The sequence below is a fragment of the Engraulis encrasicolus genome, unplaced genomic scaffold (assembly GCF_034702125.1).
Source record: "Engraulis encrasicolus isolate BLACKSEA-1 unplaced genomic scaffold, IST_EnEncr_1.0 scaffold_29_np1212, whole genome shotgun sequence".
NCBI lineage: Eukaryota > Metazoa > Chordata > Actinopteri > Clupeiformes > Engraulidae > Engraulis > Engraulis encrasicolus.
In genome coordinates this window covers 2,089,859-2,113,580 of record NW_026945588.1, presented here as the reverse complement: position 1 = coordinate 2,113,580, position 23,722 = coordinate 2,089,859, and the positions used below count along the sequence as shown (strand labels likewise).

Below are 23,722 nucleotides of genomic sequence, written 5' to 3'. Positions count from 1 at the left end.
TTAAAATTCATGTAATTTACTCTCTGTGTGTAATGTAATTTACAGATGTCCATTTGTTTGTTTTGTCACCAAACTGAGTGCAAAGGTGAACGACTCTTCATGCAGCTAATAAATAGTCATATCTCCTGACAGTAGTCTAGACATTTGTCATTTTTATTTAGCCTTTCTTTAATTAGGAAACGATGGACAAATGGCAAGACAGGCAGCTAAAAAGATTACATTACAACAAAACACAAGACAAGGCAAACCACAGCTACAACACATCTAACCAGACAAAAGAGCCTATGTACACAGACAACTAAAAAGCAGACAGCAAACATAGAGTGGAAGAATTTTCCAGATTTAATGTGGCCCGAAGTTCATTCCAACCTTTTGGTGCATGTGAAGAAAAGGCAGTTATACCAACTTCTGTTCTTGTTCGTGGAGCATGTAAAAGTAAAAGTTAAATAAGAATTCAACTGAGATTGTCTCACTATTTCAGAGATCCCAGTCCCAGATAATCTGGCTGTGAGCTCCATCACTGCATCATCTGCTAGAATCAGCTGGCAGGTGTCTACTGAGATACAGAAGACTCCACACAACTTCCTGGTCTCTTACCACAGTAAAGGGACTGAACCAAAGTCCATCTCTACTAAGACATGCAGCACAGACATCACAGGCCTGAAACCAGGAACTGACTACACTGTTACAGTCTACACTGAGCTCCAACATGGAGGAAAGAGCCTGCCTGCTGCTACTGAGATGAGGACAGGTAAACCAAGGGCCTCATGTACGAAGCTCACTTACGGACAAAAAAGCTACTTAAGTTGTTTTCCGCGGTCACAGTCAGATGTACTAAAACAGACTAGGCGTGGAAAACTGCGGATCTCCACGCGAATTTCAGGGCCGCTGTGGAAGTTTCCGTAAGCATGGAAGTTGCCGTAAGTGGTGCATTGCGTCTTTTTGGCGGCACAGAGAGGCATGCAGCGCAAGTACATGTGTTGTACGCGGTCGGAAATATTGCAGAGATGCAGCCAGTTAAACGTGGATTTTAATTTTGAGGCGCGAACCTATTGTTGAGGCAGCTGGTTAAAATGAAGTGGACTCATGAAACTATCCTGGAATTAGGCTACAACGAAATTGGATGCCCATCAGCAGTATTATTTCAAGTAGGCTATTTGGCAGCTATTAAGCATTGAATAATTTCTGGATCTGCGATGTGTCTTCTCGCATTTGTTGGGAACGTCCTCACCGCAATGCTTGTCTTTCTCTTTTAATAAGGCTACTGTAAAATTAGTCCATCAATTAACATAACAGGTGATTTTATAGGCTAACTAAGTACAGTGAGTCCAATATGTATTTGATCCCTTGCTGATTTTGCCCGTTTGCCCACTAATAAAGACATGGAGAGACAGAATATCAAAAAGAAATTCTAGAAAATAACTTAAAATAATATATTTTAATTTATTTGTATTTAATTTAGGCTAATACGTATTTGACCCCTCTAGCTAAAGAAGATAAAATGCTTTGTGGCAAAGCCCTAGTTGTCTAGCACTGAGGTCAGAGGCTTCTTTTAGTTGATGACAATGTTTGTGCATATAGTAGAAAATATTTTTGCCCATTTTTCTTTGCAGATTATCTCCAAAACATTAATAGTTTGTGGCTGTAGCTTGGCAAATGGGAGGTTCAGTTCTCTCCATAGAATTACTATAGGGTTAATATTAGGAGACTGTCTAGGCCACTTCACAACTTTATGCTTCTTATTGAGCCACTCCTTCGTTGCTTTGACTGTATGTTGTGTATTATTGTCATGTTGGGAGATCCAAAAATGGCCCACCCTTCAGTGTAGTGGTGGAGGGAAGGACATTTGCACTCAGGATTGCACATTACATGTCTCCCTCCATCCATTCGTTGACGATGTGAAGTTGTCCTGTGCCTTGGCCAGACAAACACCCTCTCCCTCCCATAATGATACCACTTTCATGCATGATGGTGAGGAGGGTGTTCTTGGGATCATAGACAGCAGTACTCTTTCTCAAAACACATTGAATTGTGTTAATGCCAAACAGCTTGATTTTGGTTTCATCTGACTACAGCACCTCCTTATCATATCCTAAACCAGCCTGATGTCTGTTGGCAAACCTCAGGTGGGACTGCACAGGTTCCTTCTGAGGTAGAGGTACCATGTGTGCACTACAGGATTTTAAACCTCTGTGGCATTAAGTTCTACCAGTAGTTTTCTCAGTGATTTTGGTCCCAGTAGCTTTGATATCATTGCCTAGTTCATCCCGTACAGGTCTAGGGTGCTTTCTTTCTGTTCTCATGGTTATCAAATCCCTACAAAAGGTCAAATCTTGTATAGAACCCCAGACAGGCTGATGGATAGTCATTTCGTATTCCTCACATTTTGGAAGAGATGCATCAACAGCTGGGTCATTAATACCCAGTCTCTTTCTTGTGGCTTTGCAGCCCATTTAATCTTTTTTCAGGTCTAAAATCTTGTCCCTGATATCATTTGACCGCTCTTTGGTCTTTCCCATGATGGTGAGGTTGGAGTGTGACTGATTCACTCATACTATGGACTGATTCTGCTGATTAAATGTGTCTTTTATGCATGCATCAGTTGGCAGGGGATCAAATACTTATTTTGCTCGATGAAATGGAAATAAATTAATATATATTCTCTTAAGTTAATTTCTGGATTTTCTTTTTGATATTCTGTCTCTCCGTATTAGAATACATATTATCATAACATTTATTGACTGATCATGTCTTTGTTAGTAGGCAAACCAACAAAATCAGCAAGGGATCAAATACTTATTGGACTCACTGTAGGCCTATTGGCTGCAAGTTAATCATACACGTGGCGTAGCCTATGTGTACATGTGTCATCATCTTTCATATTTATACCCGACATAGCCTAAATGTTTATTTCTCGGAAGCCTTGGCGACTGCCTCATCGCAATGTGTTTTGATGTAATGCCTTGTAAATATCAATTGTTGGGAAACCTGCATTGTACTGCAGTATAACATGACAGTTTTTTCTGCAGTCCTCACATTAAGTAGGCTATTACCAATGCCTGATTTTATACACGCCAAAGTAATTTTGTTAGGCTATTGCGCGCAGCCTTCTTCCTTTTAAATTGGCTACCTCCGAAACTGCGCCTTCACCTTGCATCATGAAATATATTTCCCGCGTTCCCTTTCCCGTGTTCCCTTTTAGACGGTGGGCTAGATTTCGTAGCTCCTTTAGAAAACGAGTTTCGTTCTCACTCTCGAGTGGCAACTTGATTTTTCTAATATAACCTCCTGACAATATGTAGAACAATATTCTGGCTGTTGCCACGCTGAAAAGTTGCACGTTGATATTAAAAAATAACGAAAATAAAAAAGACTGGGGGTGACGTCACATAATGCACAGTCAATGGGAAGTCTCCGCCCCTCAAAGTTGAAAAGGGAATATTTATCCGCATATCGCGCTTTTTTCATAGGCAGATAATTCACCTTATCATTGAAACAACGTGGGCATTTCATTCCTGACCATTTTCCTATTACTGGAAAAAATAACACAGCTTGCATTTCTTTACTGACACACAGTTTTTTGGCGAATTCATCTACCCCCGTCACCTCATTGCTCTATTGCTTTGAGGGAACAGACCTGTCCTCTTTTTGACATTTATCTCTCGTTGCCCAATGATGGTCAGACAGTCGAACACTAACAGCGAAAAAGAGCACTTCTGAAAGTTTGAGAATTTTTTTTTTTTGCATGTACACAACAAGTGAGCCCACTTACCCCCCAACTTGTAACTTTTTGCCATGAAATCTGACGGTTCCGGGTAGCATGCACGCGCTAGCTGTATTCTGCATCGTTGACTTTGCATTGACGTGACGTCACTCGGTCGGCTAGTTTTTGTTGTCATTTTTATAAATCAATGTGCAAGTTTTGAGGATGGCAACAGCCAAAATATTGAGTAATGGGTTGTCAAGGGGTTATATAAGCAAAAATAAAGTTGCCTCTCGTTAACACCAACGAACTGACAAGATATGAGACTGGGCCCACCACCTATTTCCAATTCTTTCAACCAATGAATGCACATGAATGGGTCTGTTCATACTAATTTGAATATTCATATAGAATATTTAAGGGAGGAGACAAGGCGGAGACTTTGGAACGTGTGTGCTCGTGCATGTGCGCAAGATTTCACAGCAAAACCTGGTTACGCACTTATTGATACATCCAGATTTTTTTGTCCGTAAGTAACTTTCAAGATTTTCGCGCCCGCACTTTCTTGGTAGGAAATCCACGCACTTCTTTGTACATGAGGCCCCAGAAAGAGCCTTTTTTCCCCCACAATGACTTTGTTTCGTAACCTTTTTCTGTCACGGCACCCTTTACATTAATGGCTATCTCAAGGCAAAACCTATTTTTTAGACGTTTCCTAGTGGGTTTGATTATGCAGTTAGACATATCCATTATTTTACTCTTTGGTACATAGTGTCCCACTAAAATGTATGGACACTTAAAGTCATTGTTAAGTACGTGTTAAGTAAAATTCATGTAATTTACTCCCTGTGTATAATAGAATTGACAGACATCCATTAGTTTGTTTTGTCACCACTTATTCCCAAACTGAGTGCAAAAGGTGAACAACTCTTCATGCAGCTAATAAATAGCCATATCACTCCCCTGACAGTAGTCTAGACATGTTCCCTCCAACATCAGACAACCATACCATGCACACACTGCAAAACAACACACCTGAGACCTGATTGTGTTGATCTTCATTGTTTTTAAAAAATATCTTTATTTAGCCTTTCTTTAACCAGAGGTGGTGGCCAAATGGCAAGAATGGCAGCTTAAAAAGATTACATTACAATGAAAAAGACAAAAGAAAAGACAAATCACAGCTACACCACATCTAAACAGACAAAAAGAGCCTATGTACACAGACAACTAAAAAGCAGACAGCAAAATAGAGTGGAAGAATTTTCAAGATTTCATGTGGCCTGAAGTTCATTCCAACCTTTTGGTGCATGTAATGAAAAGGCAGTTATACCAAGTTCTGTTCTGGTTCATGGAGCAAGTAAAAGTAAAAGTAAAATAAGAATTCAACTGAGATTGTCTCACTATTTCAGAAATTCCAGCCCCAGAGAGTCTGGCTGTGAGCTCCATCACGGCATCATCTGCTAGAATCAGCTGGCAGGTGCCTACTGAGATGCAGAAGACTCCACACAGCTTCCTGGTCTCTTACCAGAGTGAAGGGACTGAACCAAAGTCCATCTCTACTGAGTCATGCAGCACAGACATCACAGGCCTGACACCAGGAACTGACTACACTGTTAGAGTCTACACTGAGCTCCAACATGGAGGAAAGAGCCTGCCTGCTTCTACTGAGATGAGGACAGGTACAAAAATGACTTAGGCTCCACAACGAGATTATCCTGCCTCTCTGCACTTTCTTGATTACTTTGCTAACATGTAACATCAGAAAAGAGAGTATTTCTGATAGAAAACTGCAGCATACCTGCAGTTCATGTCGTTGTACTAAACAAGCGAATACAAACATTAACAACTTGAATTTAAAAAATGGTAGAAAATACAAAATCAATTAAGCTTATCAATTGGGTGTATTGTGGCATTTCAGAGATTCCAGCCCCAGAGCGTCTGGCTGTGAGCTCCATCACGGCATCATCTGCTAGAATCAGCTGGCAGGTGCCTACTGAGATACAGAAGACTCCACACAGCTTCCTGGTCTCTTACCAGAGTGAAGGGACTGAACCAAAGTCCATCTCTACTGAGTCATGCAGCACAGACATCACAGGCCTGACACCAGGAACTGACTACACTGTTAGAGTCTACACTGAGCTCCAACATGGAGGAAAGAGCCAGCCTGCTGCTACTGATATGACAACAGGTAAACCAGAAAGAGTCTTTTTTCCCCCACAATGACTTTGTTCCGTAACCTTTTTCAGTCACGGCACCCTTTACATTAATGACTATCTCAAGGCAAAACCTATTTTTTTAGACGTTTCCTAGTGGGTTTGATTATGCAGTTAGACATATCCATTATTTTACTCTTTGCTTCATAGTGTCCCAATAAAATGTATGGACACTTAAAGTCATTGTTAAGTACGTGTTAAGTAAAATTCATGTAATTTACTCCCTGTATATAATAGAATTGACAGACATCCATTAGTTTGTTTTGTCACCACTTATTCCCAAACTGAGTGCAAAAGGTGAACAACTCTTCATGCAGCTAATAAATAGTCATCTCACTCTCCTGACAGTAGTCTAGACATGTGCCCTCCAACATCAGACAACCATACCATGCACACACTGCAAAACAACACACCTGAGACTCCAGGCCTCACTACACAACAATGGTACACACACTGATTGTGTTGATCTTCATTGTTTTTAAAATATATCTTTATTTAGCCTTTCTTTAACCAGAGGTGGTGGCCAAATGGCAAGAATGGCAGCTTAAAAAGATTACATTACAATGAAAAAGACAAAAGACAAAACAAATCACAGCTACACCACATCTAAACAGACAAAAAGAGCCTATGTACACAGACAACTAAAAAGCAGACAGCAAAATAGAGTGGAAGAATTTTCAAGATTTCATGTGGCCTGAAGTTCATTCCAACCTTTTGGTGCATGTGATGAAAAGGCAGTTACACGAAGTTCTGTTCTGGTTCATGGAGCAAGTAAAAGTAAAAGTAAAATGAGAATTCAACTGAGATTGTCTCACTATTTCAGAGATCCCAGTCCCAGAGCGTCTGGCTGTGAGCTCCATCACGGCATCATCTGCTAGAATCAGCTGGCAGGTGCCTACTGAGATACAGAAGACTCCACACAGCTTCCTGGTCTCTTACCAGAGTGAAGGGACTGAACCAAAGTCCATCTCTACTGAGTCATGCAGCACAGACATCACAGGCCTGACACCAGGAACTGACTACACTGTTAGAGTCTACACTGAGCTCCAACATAGAGGAAAGAGCCAGCCTGCTGCTACTGACATGACAACAGGTAAACCAGAAAGAGCCTTTTTTCCCCCACAATGACTTTGTTCCGTAACCTTTTTCAGTCACGGCACCCTTTACATTAATCTCAAGGCAAAACCTATTTTTTTAGACGTTTCCTAGTGGGTTTGATTATGCAGTTAGACATATCCATTATTTAACTCTTGGCTTCATAGTGTCCCAATAAAATGTATGTACACTTAAAGTCATTGTTAATGTAGGCGTTATTACCCCTAAAGTTTAATTCATTTCCCCTCATTTACGAATGCCGGCCATTTTGTAAGATGAGGCCACCATTTTCTCTCTATACTGTACCTGGTTCGAATTACGTGGCTCAGCCCCGCCCCGTATGTATAAAACCCCTGGTCAAGGTATGCATATGTCTGCTCTCTATTACCCTAAGGCCGACGCCCTAGGCCGTACGCCCGACTTCCTCCATCGAGATGTGAGACGTGTCGAAACACGTCTCCTTAGAGAGACGTCTATTTTAGAAATTATTGAAACTGTAAGTTATCTTGGCCAGGTTAACACTACAGTCGATATATTTTCTTCCTTCAACCGGTTTTCGTTTGTATTGCATTTGACTTTTGCGGACACTGCTAGGAGAGCAGTGAGTCAGGACACACGAGGAACTCACGCGCTATAGGATAACTTTTGTACGGACAATTGTTAATCTTTTACTAGTACTGAAATCAAAGGAACCTCCCTGGAGTCGAGAAAGATTCGGTTGAGGCTTGATTGTCTGTTCCCCAAGAGAGTGGACAGCCGGTATAGTTATTACGCGTGGAACGGACCTACGTGCACCCGCCCTTCTCACTGGACCTTCGCAGGACGGCACCGCAAAGACAATCGGACTACACAACGAAATACCACTTTCCTTTTCCCCGTTCAACGAAGCAAGACTTTTTTGGACATATCACAGCCTCGCGCCGGAACCGCGTGGTATTGCTCGGACCCCAGACAGTAGCCTACCCGAGCAGCTTGGAGAACAAAGGAAACTCGCGCGCACAGCGACGCGCACACCCACTTCGCCCGAGAGATCAAAGGAATTCTCTCTCTTCCTACCAAGGATAACGCAGTAAGCACGAATTTGGGCATAGATATGCAGTTAGAACTGTTACATAGCTTTGAGGAGTTGTGTTTAAATATCCACACTTGTAGAGTGTGATATATTTTATTTTGGGTTATTTTGTTCTATCTGTTCTTTCTTTCCTTTCTCTCTTTCTCCCCTCTCATCACCACAGATAGCCACACGCTATTCTTAGTTTACATTAGTTGCAATATTGCCATAGGCCATACTTGCACCCACATGTAAATTATCCACTCACAGAGATACACGTACCCGTGTTTTAACCCATAGAGTTATCGAGTTGAGGACGTAAGCTATTGTCGGAAAAGCGCGCCAAGCGCTCCCTTTTCCCTCCCCCCACACATACTGTAAAGCCTTTAGACAAAGGACAGTATTCTCTGATTAGCTTGAATTCTCATCTTGAAGATAGGTTCCCGCTTCATCAGCCGAAAGCTTAACGCCCCTCCTCGTATCTCATATTTCGGTCCTGCGCGCAAGCGCTGCGCAGAATCATTTGAACCATAGTTCATAGAACATACATCTCTCACTCTCTCTCTCTCTTCCCACCGCTCCGCACACGCGGTAATAGAGGTGCGCGGCGCTCACACAAAGCGCTCGCCACTCGAACCTCCTTTCTCTCTCTCTCTTTCTCTCTCTCGCATAGCACACATACACTGAGCGCATCCTCTCATACCCCGTGTATATATTGTATATTTTACCTAAGTTCTTATGCCCTGCAAGTCACATTGGCTGTATCAGTGTTATGACCGGATGATGCTTTTACAATAAATGTACATTGTGGTGAACTGTGTTTGTCTTATTTGAACAATTTCTACGAAGTCAACCAGAAAAGAATTCACACAAAACCTTCAGATTATTTGTCAATAATGGTCATGATTTTATGAGACGGTCATGAACCGTGTTTTATGCAATCATTAATTAGACAATTGACGATTCCATAAGTACACACCTACACATTATTGATACCCAGCGTGAAGAGTTTAACACACTCTTCATGCATCATTTCTTATACTTTTATTCCTCACATAAGTAATAACACCAGTAATAACACATTACATATTTGGAACTGCATAAGAATTGTATGCTTATTAATTTAATTATAATTACATTACTGTACTTCCCTTACATTTAACGTCGTACCCATTAATTGTAGTTGACCCTACATATTTTGGTGCCCGTGTGTGAGGAAGAATAGTCCCCGTAGCCATAAATGTAGTTTACCTACATATTTTGGTGCCCTTGCGTGAGGAAGAATATTCCTCACGTCCAATTAATGTGGGATTACCCCTACATTAAGTACGTGTAAATTACAATTCATGTAATTTCCAGTGCATGTGTAATAGAATTGACAGACATCCATTAGTTTGTTTTGTCACCACTTATTCCCAAACTGAGTGCAAAAGGTGAACAACTCTTCATGCAGCTAATAAATAGTCATATCACTCTCCTGACAGTAGTCTAGACATGTGCCCTCCAACATCAGACAACCATACCATGCACACACTGCAAAACAACACACCTGAGACTCCAGGCCTCACTACACAACAATGGTACACACACTGATTGTGTTGATCTTCATTTTTATTACCTCCGCCAGGAGGTTATGTAATCGCCCGAGTTTGTGTGTGTGTTCGTCACGCTGCTATTACATGGCCTGCCACAGGGCGCGCAAGGACCACTGAGGAGGAGCATTGAAGTGAAATTCTTACCGCAGTCAATATCGCTATCAAAAAGCAGCCTTAGCTACAGCCTCGCAGATCGTTTAAGTTCACAATGCTGTCACAAAACATTAATATAAAATGAACCTCAAAGAAAGGCGAGCGCGAATTGCGTTAGTCCGCTGTGATTTGCTGCTTCCCCAATCCCCGCGCACTGAAGCCATTAGCACTTCTAAACATTCCATAGACTAGTTCCTAGACTTCATAACGAATGAACGCTGGAGATGCGGCGAACAGTAATTTTCAATACGAAATAGAGAGCAGGCCGATCGTCTGCCCACAGCGCCAAGACCAACTCGCAATAACCCCCATGAACAGATTCCCATAGGCTACATGACTTGCTATTCACAGGTAGGAGGAACTTCTCCAACAAGTGTAGTGTCGGGGTATGCAATGATTCCGCTAGCTGCGACCAGTCGAGTCGACATGTCTCTCGCTAAGCAATTGCGTTTGTAGCACAACGTTGGTGTCAAGATATTGAAACAGTTAGAAATGATACAAGTGGATTTAACTCTCAAAAGTTTGTTTAGCCTTAGCCCAAAACAATAACTGACACTCCACAACCATCCATGCACTGCCACTGGATAAGGGGATTCTTGCACATTTCATTCTGATTCAATAATTAAGTGAACGGCTCAAAGTAGCCTACAGTATGTTGTCTTGTTATTACAAAAAAAATATAGGACTATATGAACAGTTCAGATGCAAAACCCCCTAAGTGCCTTTTCAGAAAATAATTTGTATTTAATACAAATATGTCAAAATTGCATTTTTTATTTTATTTTATTTATGTAATATAACTATGTACATGTATTATCAAGTACATGAATGTAAACCAAAGCAACAATGGGGTTCTCTACAAATATAGAAGTGCAGGTCTTCAGAAATGGAGTTATGGGGTTTTGCATCTGAACTCTTCATATATAGGCCTATTACTGCGCTCTGGGTCTGCGACCCAGTGGTTGGGGACCGCTGCACTGCTGTAGAATATGTAGGCCTACTATGGGTGTTGGCCAATGAAAATTGTGCTTTTTAATTTTTATTTTGGTTTAGATGGTAGCCTAATGAAAGGCATGCTGCCAATCATCAACAATGTGACTAATATGTAGCAATGAGCTTCAAGGCTTAAGTGCATTTGCAAATCACAGAAGGCATATAGCATGAACAATCACTTTGCCAATAAAACAATCAAAGGTGAACTAAACAGTTCACAGCTAGAGGACATGGAAATGATAAAAGAGACAGATAGAACTGTAATTTGGGTACGACTTGACGGTTCAATTACTTGAACACAAATGCTATGTAGCCTATAGGCCTAAGTGCATGAAACCACATCATGACTCTCTACCTATGTCCAAAACGAACTGAACTTCCTTGGCAGAGGGCTGCGTTCTCTGAATGCATTTCTAGTTAAAAATGTATCTTTATTTAGCCTTTCTTTAACCAGGAAGTGGTGGCCAAATGGCAAGACTGGCAGCTTTAAAAGATTACATTACAATTAAAAAGACAAAAGACAAGACAAATCACAGCTACACCACATCTAAACAGACAAAAAGAGTCTACGTATACACAGACAACTAAAAAGAAGACAGCAAACATAGAGTGGAAGAATTTTCAAGATTTAATGTGGCCCAAAGTTCATTCCAACCTTTTGGTGCATGTAATGAAAAGGCAGTTATACCAAGCTCTGTTCTGGTTCATGGAGCAAGTAAAAGTAGAAGTAAAATAAGAATTCAACTGAGATTGTCTCACTATTTCAGACATTCCAGTTCCAGAGCGTCTGGCTGTGAGCTCCATCACGGCATCATCTGCTAGAATCAGCTGGCAGGTGCCTACTGAGATGCAGAAGACTCCACACAGCTTCCTGGTCTCTTACCAGAGTGAAGGGACTGAACCAAAGTCCATCTCGACTAAGTCATGCAGCACAGACATCACAGGCCTCAAACCAGGAACAGCCTACACTGTTAGAGTCTACACTGAGCTCCAACATGGAGGAAAGAGCCAGCCTGCTGCAACTGACATGACAACAGGTAAACCAGAAAGAGCCTTTTTTCCCCCACAATGACTTTGTTCCGTAACCTTTTTCAGTCACGGCACCCTTTACATTAATGACTATCTCAAGGCAAAACCTATTTTTTAGGCGTTTCCTAGTGGGTTGATTATGCAGTTAGACATATCCATTATTTTACTCTTTGCTACATAGTGTCCCACTAAAATGTATGTACACTTAAAGTCATTGTTAAGTACGTGTAAATTACAATTCATGTAATTTCCAGTGCATGTGTAGTAGAATTGACAGACATCCATTTGTTTGTTTTGTCACCACTTATTCCCAAACTGAGTGCAAAAGGTGAACAACTCTTCATGCAGCTAATTAATAGTCATATCACTCTCCTGACAGTAATCTAGACATGTGCCCTCCAACATCAGACAACCATACCATGCACACACTGCAAAACAACATACCTGAGACTCCAGGCGTCACTACACAACAATGGTACACACACTGATTGTGTTGATCTTCATTGTTTTTAAAATATATCTTTATTTAGCCTTTCTTTAACCAGGAAGTGGTGGCCAAATGGCAAGAATGGCAGCTTAAAAAGATTACATTACAATGAAAAAGACAAAAGACGAGACAAATCACAGCTACACCACATCTAAACAGACAAAAAGAGCCTACGTATACACAGACAACTAAAAAGCAGACGGCAAACATAGAGTGGAAGAATTTTCAAGATTTAATGTGGCCTGAAGTTCATTCCAACCTTTTGGTGCATGTAATGAAAAGGCAGTTATACCATGTTCTGTTCTTGTTCATGGAGCAAGTAAAAGTAAAAGTTAAATAAGAATTCAACTGAGATTGTCTCACTATTTCAGAGATCCCAGTCCCAGAGAGTCTGGCTGTGAGCTCCATCACAACATCATCTTCTAGAATCAGCTGGCAGATGCCTACTGAGATGCAGAAGGCTCCACACAGCTTCCTGGTCTCTTACCAGAGTGAAGGGACTGAACCAAAGTCCATCTCTACTAAGACATGCAGCACAGACATCACAGGCCTGAAACCAGGAACTGACTACACTGTTAGAGTCTACACTGAGCTCCAACATGGAGGAAAGAGCCAGCCTGCTGCTACTGAGATGATGACAGGTAAACCAGAAAGAGCCTTTTCCCCCCACAATTAAATGACTTTGTTTCGTAACCTTTTTCAGTCACGGCACCCTTTACATTAAAGGACCAGTTCAGTCAATTTCAATATGAAGAGTTCAGATGCAAAACCCCCCAAAATGCCTTGTCAGAAAATAATCTTAATTCATTTTTATTTAATACAAAGCTATCAAAATTGCATATTTTTTTGTTTTATTTATGTAATATAACTATTTGTATGTATTATCAAGTACATGAATGTAAACCAAACCAACAACTTGGTTCTCTAAAAATATAGAAGTGCAGGTCTTCAGAAATGGAGTTAGGGGGTTTTGCATTTGAACTCTTCATATGCTGTTGTATTGCTCACACTACCCATGACTTGTCAGTACCCGATGATTCCACATTTTTCGGCTAGCCCTTTCCGAGATATGAGCTATTCTAATGGGGGCAGCGTTTGTTAACATTTTCCCAAAAGGTGCAGCTGTTGGCTAGTTGTCTGCTGATGTTGCATAACCTTTTGTATGTTTTTGGGAATAAATAAAAACTTTTTTTTTTCCTTAATGTAAACAAACACCTGCCCCCATTACAATGATAAGGATCTTTGAAAAGGCTGGAGAAAGAAAAGAAAACCCTCAGGTACTGACAAGTCCAGGGTAGTGTGAGCATTACAACTGCATGTTGAAATTGACTGAACAGGTTATGAAACGAAAACAAATGGTCATTCCCATTAAACCCTTGTTTTTTCTGATAGCATCGATGAGACTTTGAACCCAATCATCCTGGAGGAACTTGTGAAAATGGCAACTCAAAGTGTGAATTCTGTGAAATTTGGTTTGACTAATGAGCTGGGCTGTGACGTCATAGAGGAAAGTCCCTGGTTTGCTATCTGAGAAAACAACACACATTTGATGGACCCACATCTTATAAAGGAACCAAAATTCTGATACAACATCAGCGAGTCGAAAAACCACACATCCAACCTCATGAGAAAAAAAAACAGCAGCACAAATCTATTTCAGAGGCACTGATACATCTGCAGAAAGTGACATGTCTGACAGGCGAAGTGACGATTGTTGACATAGCCTGACAATTCGTTTTGTTTATGGTTACGGTTGCTAAGGGCGCTTGACCATGACCCAAAGATGACGTGGCGTGTGTATTTGTTGACAAATGGGGGGCATTTTGATTCAATTGCGCGATATAGTGTCATTGAAATGCATGTACTTGCAACAATGTCATCAACTAGAGGAAACAGGGGGTATTAGGCTGTTGGAAAAACACCCTAGATAGCCTGAGTCCTCAACATATTTTTAGCGTTTATCATTATTATTATTATTATTTTTTGTGCTCAAAGTCACAGGCGTCGCGTGTCCCTCAGCCTGACTCTGAGGACGAGGTGTGTCCAAACGTCAGCCACACGTGCACCACAATACTAAAAACAAACTAGAAATGCATTCTCACAGAAAATGCTGGAAGCGGGCTTGCCTTTTGGGGCAGAGATGAAACAAAGTACTATTGAGAAAACAAAGCTAAAAGAAATCTTGGAAAAACTCCATCCACCCAGTCAGAAGTTATGGGCCAAACAATTCAGCCATCTTGGATTCAGCCATCTTGAAAGTGTTGTAGCTCTGCGTTTTGGGGATATACTAAATGACATAGATGGTATTTTAAGTTGGCTAAGGAACACTGCATATGATATAATTTTGAAAATCAACATGGCTTCGAGCGGGATTAGAACTCACAACCTCCATATCTGTAATCCAACCCCTTTGCCATTGATATTAAATGACATACAATACATGATATTTGAAGTTGGCTAAGGAACACTGCATATGATATCATTTTGAAAATCAACATGGCTTCGACTGGGGTTCGAACCTCCAACCCCCATATCCCTAATTCAGCACATTTGCCATTCATACTAAATGACATACATGGCATTTTAAGTTGGCCAAGGAACACTGCATATGATATACTTTTGAAAATCAACATGGCTTTGACTGGGATTCGAACCCCCAACCTCCATATCTGTAATCCAGCACATTTGCCATGCATACTAAATGACATACATGGCACTTTAAGTTGGCCAAGGAACACTGCATATGATGTAATTTTGAAAATCAACATGGCTTTGACTGGGTTTCGAACCCCCAACCTCAATATCTGTAATTCAGCACATTTGCCATCCATACTAAATGATATACATGTATGGCATTTTAAGTCGGCCAAGGAACGCTGCATATGATATAATTTAGAAAATCAACATTGCTTTGTGTGGGTTTCGAACCCTCAACCTCCATATCTCTAATGCAGCAGCATGCATTACCACTAAGCCAAGCAGCTAATTGTCATGCATAGTCCAGCAAGACTATATTACATTGCATTGCAGAGCTGAACAATGGACTTCTAGAATGCTTGCTCGCACCTGCTCGTTAAGAATGGAATCTTGAGACAGTGACAGTTGAAATGGAATCCTTCACTGGCTGCACCTGTTGTGATTGACTGAAAGACAGTTAGTATTGAGCCTTTAACAGGGGAGAAAATGAGAATGAGTTTTTTGTCTTTACAACATCGTTGTAAAAAAACTAAAAGGAGTTGGCACGTGTCCTTTTCACAGATCGGAGTCATGCTTGTGATCTCTCTAACAGTCTTTGAATGAAGTTTATAGGTTAAATTTTTCAGGCACAAATGGACCTCCGTGTGGGACATGCGCTGATCTCTTGAAAAATGCACTTTTCCAAAGACTGGGATTCTCCATAGAGCCAGGTCTGTTTTTTTTACAAACCTGCCATTTAAAAAGTATTGGGAGTTGGGAGATGAAACTTTGACAATTTGGAGACATCCCATAGAGCTCGCTAACAACGCGTCAACTAAACTTCTAGGTGAAAGTGTTGATGTTTTATGACCGAAAAAGCCTCCTACACTCTAATCTCTAGAGTGGCGGAATTTTGGTTCATGGAGGTTCCACCACTATTTTCAATGGGGACCCAGGCTTTCACAAAATCGCCAAAAACGGGAAAACGACAAGAGACACGAAAAAGCCTATTAATATACGCGATCTCCAAGCCGAGCCGGTCGTTTTAGTGTTTGAACGGTGTCTCTATCTCGAAAGGCCTAGGAGGAGATCCATTTTCTATTTTTACTGCTGCCCTGCACAAGACCAATAATAATAAAAGAAACAGGACTTAGAGATTACTATAAACGGGCCTTGCTCTGCAAGGGCCATGCTCTGCATGGTCCTTGCTCCGCAAGCCCGCTTAACGATCAAACGCTTCAAAGTAGGCCTATGCTATATGCATCTCCATTTACGTGTATTCGCTAAGCAGTAGCCCAGTCTGTGAGTTGGCTGTCCTCGAGCGAGAGCACCACGGAGGCTGAAGCGCGGATATCCTCCCAAAACCAATTTATTGACCAGTTGATTGGCAATCAACAAAAGTGCATATCCTGAGAGCATTCGCATCGGTTTGGCATGTAATGTGCATTACCCTTTCCTGAAAACAACATACAAAGCAGATGGACAAGGTAAAATGAGTAGCCTAAAGCAAAGCAGTGCACTCACCTGTCTTCGTGCCCGAGCAGTTACAGGGGCAGTTTCAGTCTGCACGCCGGCGATGTCAATTGTTGGAACTGCTTGAGGCGCTAGCATTCTCTTCAGTCCAACCATGCCTGCGATCTCCACATTTGTGGTGAAGCATGAGGGGTGGAAAATGTGCCGAGCACAACAGTGACCACGAGCTTGCTTCAAAACCACGCCGGTGCCTGCGTACGAATTGGATCCACAGAGCCCTTGTTTTAGCCTTCTCCTTGTCGGCCACAGTTCCATCATTCTTCACAGAAGGGAACTTATGCAAAGATATTCCTTCTGTCAAGTAGCCATTTTTGCAGCTGGCACGTTCGGCCCTCCAGCAACACACTGCTTGACACTGCGCTTTGTTTTGGTACTAGCCGCCATTGATCTGAACAAGGTGGAATGAGGTGAACTTTCCCCTTCTATGTCATGCATATCATTTGCATAAAATTCGCATGTCGCGACAAAAAGTAGACATAACACTTTTTGGGAACATTTTAACATGACTTTTAGGACAAAATATCACCCAGACAATATCCCATTTCATTCACAAGGCTTAGAACTTTGGTCCTGGAAATGGTCAAATTCCTTTACTTTGTTTTCGTTTCATAAACCCTTTAATGAAAATCTCAAGGCAAAACCCATTTCTAGACGTTTCCTAGTGGGTTTGATTATGCAGAGTTTGACATATCTTTTACTCTTTGCTACAGGGTGTCCCAATAAAATGTATACACACTATTCATTCATGTGTTTATAAAAATTAATGTAATTTACAGTGCATGTGTAATGTAATTTACAGACATCCATTTGTTTGTTTTGTCACCACTTATTCCCAAACTGAGTGCAAAAGGTGAACAACACTCCATGCAGCTAATAACTAGACTGCCTGTGCATTCGCCTTCGACTGCTTAATACAGTGATACTCACCATTTTCCCCTCAAGAGCCACATTATCAGAAAAAAAAATCAGGAGGAGAGCCTGCATGGAGCGCAACACAACTAACCCCCCCCCCCCCCCCCCCCCAACCCTTACTTTTCATGGCCTTTCTTTTTTTTTGGGGGGGGGGGGTGGTGTTACATCATGATAGTGTTGGCCTCATTATACATGGTTGTAGGTATTATTTATTATTAAATTATTAAATTATTAATTAATTACCCTATGTCAGCACATGCTGTTAGGCCTCCTAGCTCACTTTTTAACACTAAAAGACACCTCTGCTGAATCAAAGAGCAACAGAGCAGTTCAGTTTAACCTGGCGCTGACAGATGGCAAATACACCAGAATCAAAACCAACACAAAAGCAGAGGGACGAGTCCAGTTTTGTTGTTTCTCTCTCTCTCCGGCGCTGTCAGCCAGCATATTTTTGATGGATAGACCTCCGGATTGTCATTCATAGTGTAACAAGAACGGAATGAACAGATTGGCTCAAGAGTTATTGAGCTTGTGAAGGATGGTTGCCTGATGCGCTTTCTTGTGAACTTATTATTTATAAAAAGTTTTATAACAGAGTTCTTCTATCAGCTGTCAATCAATGCCGTGCGGAGAGAGAGAGAGAAAGCGAGATAGAGAGAAGTTTCCAACTTGCAGCATTCCAACGCGACTCCACGTGCTTTATTTGCGCTCTGCTTGCCTTCATTGCCCGTTTGACAGCGCCAGGTTATACTGAAAATGAACAGCGATTTTGGAGGTGGCCAGGTCACCAAGCTGTGCGAGAGAGTTACACCAGGCGCGAAAATGAACAGCGATTTGCGATGTGGTCACCAACAATGCAATCTGAGTTAGGCTACACCAGGCGCGTGCACGCATCATTAATGTATGATGGAATTAGGCTACTCGTTTGATGTGGACCAGATAATTTATTGGTCTCCGCCATTGAGTATCGTGGCGTTGTTGTGAAGGATGTTTGCCGACTTAGGTTAAGTTTCGGCGCTCTTTTCTCTGCTGATAGACGACCTCTAGCCATTTAGAATCTATTTTTAAACCAATACAAAACCAAGCCACCAATGAAAATATGAACAAACGTCCATAAAATTAACAGCCAATACATTTTCAAATAAGATCTGTGATTGATTTACGCGTCTCACCGAGTCAAATTTGTCAGTAAATAAACGCATGGGGTGCCAGGTGGAAAAAAAGAGATCTTGATGTAGACGTGCCCATAGCCTTGCCTAGTTGGCGTGATGCCGATGACTGTGATGCGTGCTCATTATATATTTATGTAGGCATAGCAGATTTTAAATGTAGAAATGTTGGTTATGTTAGGCTACAATATTTTTCTATAAGCATGCGAGCCGCCAAGTCAGGCGTTGCGAGCCGCAAGTGAGTAACAGGGGCTTAAGGTATATCCCCGAAACGCGACGCTTCCAGTGCCCCATCATTCCTACCAAACCCGTCCACCTTTTCATAAACGTATATGATGATACATACAAAATATGAAAGAAATCTATTTAATATCTATTCATATCAATGACGTGCATAGGCTTAAAACCAAACGACTATTGTGAAAGCGAAGTTAACAAAATATGGGGCAAATGGTAACACTCCTATTTTAATGCTTCACTATTACAGTAGATCTACCACATTAGGTATAGTGTAATAACCAGTGTAACAATATTTAATATCATGTAATACTAGTGTAACACCATGTACCAATTTTGTACAAACATCATCTATTTGTGTGTAAGTGGTATTACATATTATTACACTGGTATTACACTAGTTTTACACTGTACCTAATATGGAAGATTCACTGAAATGGTGAATCATTACAAAAAGGTGTTACTGGGCAAATCAATCCACCCAGTCAGAAGTTATGGGCCAAATAAACATTCCACCATTTTGAAACTGTTGACCTCCAAACTCGAATCAGTTCATGAACCTACCCTAGAGCATTAACACACCAAATCTGGGACAAATCCATCCAACTGGTCAGAAGTTATGGGCCACACAAAAATTCAACCATCTTGAATTCAGCCATCTTGAAAGTGTTGACATCCAAACTCGAATCAGTTCATGAACCTACCCTAGGGCATTCTCACACCCAATCTGGAACAAATCCATCCATCCATTCCAAAGTTATCGCGTTACCACTAAAGACCTAATGCGGCGGCTGGCGCGGCGGTGGACGCAAAACCATTACATTCCAGGCGCTCCGCGTTTCGGGGATATAAATAGTCCTATCACCTCCTGACTGTAGTCTAGACATGTGCCCTCCAACATCAGACAACCACATAATGCACACACTGTAAAACAACACACATGAGACTCCAGGTGTCACTACACAGACAATTATGGTAGGAACATTTATTGTGCTGTTTCATTTTTATTTAGTCTTTCTTTAATCAGGAAATGGTGGCCAATTTTCCAAGACTGGCAGCTTAAAAAGATTACATTGCAATAAAAACATAAATGACAAGAAACACCACAGCTACAACACATCTAACCAGACAAAAACAGCCTATGTACTGTATACACATACAACTAAAAAGCAGACAGCAAACAAGGACTGAAATTAAAAACAATTGCAATAGGCGTTTAAGGTTGATTTTTAGATGTCTTAAAAATAATTTATGGGTGAAAGAATTTCAAGACTAGTAGTTAGTCACTCACTGTTACAAACCCATTTCAAATACAAAATATGGGCATGAAACATAAAAGGTACCAGGACAACAGGTTGGAGAAGAATGTGGTGATTTTAATTTTCACGGAGGAGAACAAAAACGGCGTCGAACGCCTGGTCAAAAACAGAAAGAGATGTCACGTTCAAAAAGGAGGAAAATAAAAACCCTATTATAAAGCCTAACTCAAAATCCAAAATCTACCTTACCTCCTCGAAATAAAAACACGTGAATCTTCCGGTGAACTTACCTATCTCCTTAACTAATTCCTATGTCGTGCTCAACTAGAAAGAAAATAATCACCACCCACCACCGTTTACAAAAAAGTCAAGTTAACTAAAAATAAAAGACAAGATTGAATTTATATAATAAGGGTAAAGAAATAATTTTGCCAAGAGCTTCTCGGAAAGCGACGCAGCATGAGAGAGCAGAGAGAGACTGGAGTCTGGAGAGGTTGGAGTCTTTATCCGAGCGCTCGTCCATGAGCGCGCGTCTTCTCATGGGCACACCTGCATACACTCAGATCAGATGAAGCAGAGCACAGCGCGCAAACAAGGCATCAATTAGTGGAGGGCATGGAAATTAACTGGTGAGATAAACAGTGCCACGTAACACCCCCACCCTTAAGAAATAAGTTGGCGGTAAAAAGGGACCAACTCTACAATACATTATTGTAGGACACTAAGAACATCTTACAATTTTTCTCGATTGTCTCCACACAAGTTCTGGTACTTCTGGCACACACAATTTTCTGAACATCTCACCCATTTCCCAACTCCCCTAATCAATGTCACTGAACACTAACCACAATTCCTTCTTTACACTCACATTTCAGTATTAAAACACACTCTTTTCAAACCACTACACACAATTATCTGGATTACACACAATTTTCATGAAGAAAATCCCTGGTTCTCGCATTGAACACACTGTCATTCAAAATACTAAAATCAACCGCCATACTATGTTCACTTCCTCATCACATGGCTCTCTTCATACCGGTTTACAATCTGAAATCATCACCCTATAAGGACACACATTGCATGTGATATTGATGAAAACATGAGTGGATGCAGTGAGAAAACACATTTGTTTGTTTTTGAACTCCAAAATATGTTATACAGGAGATCACTTTCATGTGGTTACCCAATATTTTACAATAAATTAGTGCATTTAAAAAAAAAAAAAATGTTGAGACAAGACGTGCATTTTTCAGAGGTAGTGAGGAGTTTTGCCCGCTGTGTGTGAGGTATGGAACTGATTCCGAAAATTGTGTGTAAGCAATCGAGAAAAACTGTAATAGTTACATGTTACATGTATATCATTTAAATTCAACATCACAACTTTACAATAGACTAAATGCATACAATACCTTCATACATACCACTAGCTTACCCGACAACTTATTTGGTAACGAACGGACGAACGAACGGTAAGTGTTTTCCGCACGGGATAAAGCGTCAGCAACGACATTATCGCGACCACAAATGTGCTTAATGTTTAAATTATAACCTTGAAGGACAAGGTACCAACGCATTAACCGTCGGTTGCTGTTGCACATGCGACTAAAGTCGGGCATACACTGTGCGATATTTTCACTCGTGGGTCTTAAACTTCTGCTCACACTGCACGATGGAATTTCACTGTTTAAAAGTTCACAGCTCACGACTCACGTCCTCACACTACACAAGCCGACAGTCGGATGCGAGCGCAACGCTTCCACCGTACGACGCGACAGGCATGTTTCCCCGGTCTGCAGAGGAGGGGACATGCGCACCTGAGGTGGAGATGAGGTTGCAGGGAAGTCACAGTCGCCGCTCCACCTACATAGACCTCAAAGTGCTGGAGCGCAAGCGCTTCTTTTTCGATGGTAGAATAAGCGCGTTGGTAGTGGTTTAACTTTCGCGAAATCCAACAGGGTGGTCTAGACCATCGATACCCTTGGGGCAAGACAGCCCCTGCGCCTAAGTCACTTCCATCCACAGCTACGGTAAATTGTAGGCTAAAGTTTGGAGCGGCCAAAACGGGAGCAGTGGTAAGCAGCGCTTTAACGCATTCAAATGCCGCTTGACAGGCGTCTCCCCACTTAAACACGCGTTTGGTACTAAGCATGTCAGTAAGAGGGGCAGCGACTGTGGAGAAATTCTTACAGAACGACCTATAATATCCCACCATTCCGAGAAATCTGCGCAATTCACGTCTGGAAGTAGGAGCAGGGAAATTCAGAATGGCTTGAACGGTGAGGTTGGCTTTTGACAGCCGGTCAAACACAGTAGCCAAGTGTTCCATGTGTGACTGCCAGGTGGCACTGTACACGATCAAATCATCAAGGAATGCCTCACAATTAGACACGCCATCTAACACATTATTGATTAACCGTTGAAATGTGGCGGGGGCGGTTCGAAGACCAAACGGCATACACACATACTGCAAGAAGTGGTCTGGTGTAACAAATTCTGAGATTTCTTTGCCACGCTCGGTTAAAGGAACTTGCCAATAAGAGAAGATCTTGAGAAGATCTAGTTTGCTAATCTAGTTTGCTGTGACCAAAGCGGTCAACGCAGTCATCCATGCGAGGTAACGGATAACTGTCTGACTTAGTCACTGCGTTAACGCGCCTGAAGTCAGTGCACAACCTGAATGTGCCGTCAGGCTTTGAGACTAACAAGCACGGTGAACTCCATGGGCTACTGCTGGTCTCAGCAATGTTGTTTTCCCAGCATAAATATCCTGTTTCATTATTCAGATTCAGATTCAGATAACTTTATTAGTCCCATCAGAAGGGCAATTCAGTTTGCGGTCCCAGTCTCCATCAGTCAATGATGTTGAAAGACAGAGACACAGGCTGCTGGGTCGCACGCGAGGGAGCGCCCCGGAAGTCTTGTCTGAAAGTGTTATACAAACATTGGGTAAGGATGAGGAAAAAAAAGATTCCATAGCTCCACATTGCAAACATTTCAACATCAAGACATAGAATAAAAAACCTCATATATAGCATAAGCAGTTAAGACAAGACAATGTATCAAAACCGGGGGGAGGGGTGGGGGTAGGGGTGGGTAGCAGAAAGAAACAGAGGACGCGTTGAAAATTAAGGGGAGGGGTGGGCACTGGATAGCTTATCACCCCACTCTGAGCCATAGCTCAAACCGTCCCAGGGGCGGCCTCGCACTGTCCCATAGCAAGTGAAAAACACCTCCAGGTGCCAGTGGTAATTGGGAGGGAGGCAGAGAGTCCAGACGTTGCTTGTCCTCCAAGGAGAGATAAGAGTCCTGGCCTAGGTCAGGTCGCTGCAGCTGCAGCTGGGGCGCCAAAGCAAAATAAGATTTATGTTTGGGTTATGCAGACATTCCTTTTCTATTCTGCAGTAATTCTCATGTGACTGGCCACACGTTTCACATACAGTTGAAGTTGAGCAACCTAGCTTCCAAGCCGATCGATTCCATCTGGCGATCGTGCGCGACAAGTCCATCAATGCGGCGATCAATAGCTTCAAGGTGGCGATGTCCGGCCACAACCATTTCCATCAATTTGTCCATCTGGCGATGACCAGCCACAAAACCCTCCAAAGCGCGAT

At 41.7% G+C, this 23,722-nt stretch overlaps 1 pseudogene; it reads left to right on the top strand.

The window, feature by feature from the left end:
• LOC134443257 (interferon-induced very large GTPase 1-like) overlaps positions 1-23,722 on the top strand; it is a 46,793-nt pseudogene that overhangs the window by 6,955 nt on the left and 16,116 nt on the right.